This window comes from Schistocerca serialis, unplaced genomic scaffold (genome assembly GCF_023864345.2).
Source record: "Schistocerca serialis cubense isolate TAMUIC-IGC-003099 unplaced genomic scaffold, iqSchSeri2.2 HiC_scaffold_1180, whole genome shotgun sequence".
NCBI lineage: Eukaryota > Metazoa > Arthropoda > Insecta > Orthoptera > Acrididae > Schistocerca > Schistocerca serialis.
The window spans coordinates 97,501-102,500 of record NW_026047382.1 but is presented as its reverse complement, the minus strand read 5'-3'; positions in this window follow the sequence as shown (position 1 = coordinate 102,500).

Genomic DNA, 5,000 nt, shown 5'->3' with positions numbered 1-5,000 from the left:
ACCATGCTGGCAAAACAGTATCGCCATCTATGCAAATACGGCGAAACCACATGCAATAGCTCCATCTATGCGAATCTGACAACACTAGGTCCGCCATGTCGAGCGCACCACAAAACATACCGCCATCTGTAGGTCTCCCTCAGCATGAGCTCCTGCAACGACGATACCGCCATCTATGGGACGCCAAGCCGACTAAGACATCGATGGGCCCACAGTGCCCATCTTTCGACGCCACCCACAAAGCATGCAGCCTCTGTCGACCACAGCACCCAAACGCCAGTGCCTCTGCCGCACGACGTCGTGGACCGGCAATCACACCACCCGCACCCGCTCGTGCCCCACCCCAACGGCCAAACTCGCAACGCCAGCGGATGAACGGCGGAAGTTTCCCGCACTCGTAATGTGCAATCCACACCTATAACTTGCGTTTCATGAAGAGTTATGTCCAATATGCGACATTCCCGCTGTCCCTATACATGAGCTGCGAGCTGTACCACGTACAAGCTACAGACGCGATCGCATTGCTCACTGTACTGATTCCCATGCCGAGCGATCAGCTAGGAAGCGCCCCATCCATGTCGGTACCCGTGGGCGTCGCACTCGCAGTCACAAAAAACGCTGGGCAAATATATTTCTCGGAAGAGTAACGACAGTCCGAGCCTCCTGCGTGGGAAGAGTCTTTCTAGGCCCTGACCCACGGGAAGGGTTTAGCTTCCCCCATCCCGGACATTTGAAGTCGTCACACTACCGGTATTGACTAATAGACTGATTGCTGATAATCACTAGCCATACACTGGGGGAAACGGCCGACAGGGGCAGCAACATAGTGGAGCCGCAGTGTCACTAATGTACAGAGATAGAACAGTTTCGACTGGAACCAGAGTAACCGTATACACGGCACTGATTAGTAATAGATGCAGAGCCATCAGAATACAGATAATATATACAACCGTCCCTATACATGCTGAAAGACTCTGCACACAATGAGAACCACACGTCAGCCAGACACTATCACACACTACTCTCTGCCTCTAACAGGCACACACACAATATCTAACCACCAGCATGGAAGAACATCCGGTGCATCCTCTCCGCCACATTACACAATCCACACTATCATAACCAGACCGGGAGGTCCACCCACAAAACAGAATATCCCACCCTTCCGACATCCGCCATTGCTCAGTTAAGCCACGAACACCCACACATGTCCTACACAGGGGTGCACCCAACATCACAATACTGCCTCCTGTCACAGTACACAAACAATGGCAGGAATGAAAGACACACATCTGCCATAACCTTGGAATCGGAGCGCCGCCTGTCATGAGCCACAAGTGCATCCTGACGTGACAAATCGGATGATCCCGCAGGCATGCACTTACGATAATCACTATCAACGAACCTGCCGCCCCCCCCCCCCAAATACACCTTTCCCTACAACAATGTGTACCTTAACCTAAGCGATATTGTACCTTAACCTCAGCTATATCGTACCTTAACCTAACCTACATTGCGCCTTAACCTAACCTACGTTGTACCTTAACCTACGTTGTACCTTAACCTAACCTACGTTGTACCTTAACCTAACCTACGTTGTACCTTAACCTAACCTACGTTGTACCTTAACCTAACCTACGTTGTGCCTTAACCTAACCTATGTTGTGCCTTAACCTGACCTATGTTGTGCCTTAACCTAACCTATGTTGTGCCTTAACCTAACCTATGTTGTGCCTTAACCTAACCTATGTTGTGCCTTAACCTAACCTATGTTGTGCCTTAACCTAACCTATGTTGTGCCTTAACCTAACCTATGTTGTGCCTTAACCTAACATATGTTGTGCCTTAACCTAACCTATGTTGTGCCTTAACCTAACCTACGTTGTGCCTTAACCTAACCTATGTTGTGCCTTAACCTAACCTATGTTGTGCCCTAACCTAACCTATGTTGTGCCTTAACCTAACCTATGTTGTGCCTTAACCTAACCTATGTTGTGCCTTAACCTAACCTATGTTGTGCCTTAACCTAACCTATGTTGTGCCTTAACCTAACCTATGTTGTGCCTTAACCTAACCCATGTTGTGCCTTAACCTAACCCATGTTGTGCCTTAACCTAACCCATGTTGTGCCTTAACCTAACCCATGTTGTGCCTTAACCTAACCCATGTTGTGCCTTAACCTAACCCATGTTGTGCCTTAACCTAACCCATGTTGTGCCTTAACCTAACCCATGTTGTGCCTTAACCTAACCCATGTTGTGCCTTAACCTAACCCATATTGTACCTTAACCTAACCCATATTGTACCTTAACCTAACCCATATTGTACCTTAACCTAACCCATATTGTACCTTAACCTAACCCATATTGTACCTTAACCTAACCTAATTTGTGCCTCAACGTAACCTAATTTGTGCCTCAACGTAACCTAATTTGTGCCTCAACGTAACCTAATTTGTGCCTCAACGTAACCCATGTTGTGCCTCAACGTAACCCATGTTGTGCCTCAACGTAACCCATGTTGTGCCTCAACGTAACCCATGTTGTGCCTCAACGTAACCCATGTTGTGCCTCAACGTAACCCATGTTGTGCCTCAACGTAACCCATGTTGTGCCTCAACGTAACCCATGTTGTGCCTCAACGTAACCCATGTTGTGCCTCAACGTAACCCATGTTGTGCCTCAACGTAACCCATGTTGTGCCTCAACGTAACCCATGTTGTGCCTCAACGTAACCCATGTTGTGCCTCAACGTAACCCATGTTGTGCCTCAACGTAACCCATGTTGTGCCTCAACGTAACCCATGTTGTGCCTTAACGTAACCCATGTTGTGCCTTAACGTAACCCATGTTGTGCCTCAACGTAACCCATGTTGTGCCTCAACGTAACCCATGTTGTGCCTCAACGTAACCCATGTTGTGCCTCAACGTAACCCATGTTGTGCCTTAACGTAACCCATGTTGTGCCTTAACGTAACCCATGTTGTGCCTTAACGTAACCCATGTTGTGCCTTAACGTAACCCATGTTGTGCCTTAACGTAACCCATGTTGTGCCTTAACGTAACCCATGTTGTGCCTTAACGTAACCCATGTTGTGCCTTAACGTAACCCATGTTGTGCCTTAACGTAACCCATGTTGTGCCTTAACGTAACCCATGTTGTGCCTTAACGTAACCCAATTTGTGCTTTAACGTAACCTAATTTGTGCTTTAACGTAACCTAATTTGTGCTTTAACGTAACCTAATTTGTGCTTTAACGTAACCTAATTTGTGCTTTAACGTAACCTAATTTGTGCTTTAACGTAACCTAATTTGTGCTTTAACGTAACCTAATTTGTGCTTTAACGTAACCTAATTTGTGCTTTAACGTAACCTAATTTGTGCTTTAACGTAACCTAATTTGTGCTTTAACGTAACCTAATTTGTGCTTTAACGTAACCCATGTTGTGCCTTAACCTAACCTATATTGCGCCTTAACCTGACGCACGTTGTCGCTGAACCTGCTCTGTAATTGTTATGCAACTCGTTAAATTAGTGTAGTGTTGCCTAACCGCAACCCTCGCAATATAGTTCGCTATTCGCACTGCCCGGTCCCCTGTGTATCGCGTCATGTTAAACACCTTGCAGGTGTTGCTGACTTTCCACATGCTCCTGCTATACACTGTAATGTGGATAGCAGCAGGACGTACATGCCCCCCCCCCCCTTCCCCCCTGCCTTCGCAAGCTGGTCGTTGAGAAGTTTGCATGTTCAATGCCCTTCGCATGCCGACGTACTCAGCCTACGTTGTGGTACGGCCTGTCACCTGTCCGCCGATGTACGCAAAACCCACAAACTGTACTGCACATTGGTCCGTATGTACTGAATGATACATCGTGGCACATGTGTGACCGTACGACGACTGCGCCTAGCAACGGCAGACCATACAGTCCAAATATTGTGCACGCAGCTACGTGTCGTCTCCCTATAAGAGCTGGATTGCAGTGTGGTACGCCATTCAGACGTGTGGGAGGAACGGACGCCCTGGATGGCGATCAGCATGAGCAGTCTGTTGATGTAGTGGAGCGTGTATTCGGACGTAGTCGTCTCTTCTCACACACCGTGATAGCATGTTGCACCGCGTTCCACATCTGCGACATCCTGCAGAGGCCGGCTGACAGTCGTTCGCGCAATGGACACCGCATACGTACGGGGGCTACCTTCCACGTGTTCTCGAGGCGTGCACATGTTGTTGCGTCTATGTGGGCAGACGTAGTGTGTTGTGACACCTGACACAGGCATGCAATACTCGTTGCAAATGGCGATGGACGTCTACGTTTGCTGGTGACGTTACGCAAATGAACAACAGGTAACCCGTTGTGGTGCGGTTGTTCTCGCTAGAGGTGAATCAGTGTTGGCGACGATCGGTCGAGCTATTAACCGGTTGTTTCAGGGATACCCACCATGCCCACGAACGTGAAAGGGGACCCACCATGCCCACGAACGTGAAAGGGGATCTGGGTGTGAGGCGATACGCGGCGGTGGCTGGGTGGGACCGTCCCCGGCCGGTGAGGGGGGGCCGCCCGGCGTGCTGGCAGCGCGGTGCGTGGGCGCACGCGCTACAGCCGGCTGGTGGGGGCGGCCAGTGGCAGGCGCGCCGGCCGACGGACGCGGCAGGCGGCGCAGCTGCGCGCCGGCGCCCCCTGCTCGCGGCGCCTTGCGGCCAAAGCAGGTCCTCGCGGGCCCGGTGCGAAGCGCGGTGGCCATCTGCAGTGTGCTGGTCCGATTGAGGACTGTGTGCGCTGAGGATGCGCCGCCGCCCGGCGCTCGGCGCCGCGACGCCGTCTGCTGCTCGGTCGCCCCAGCGGTTCTCGCAGGTGGTTTGTATCGCAGCTGTGCGGACGTGTTGGCGCGTGCGCTGTGCTGGGAGAGTTCGCTTCGGCACCCAAGTGGGGCTTTTGTCCTTCTGTGGCGCTGGCGTTGGAGCTGCCGGTCACCGTAGGTGGCGCGTGTTGTCTCCCGC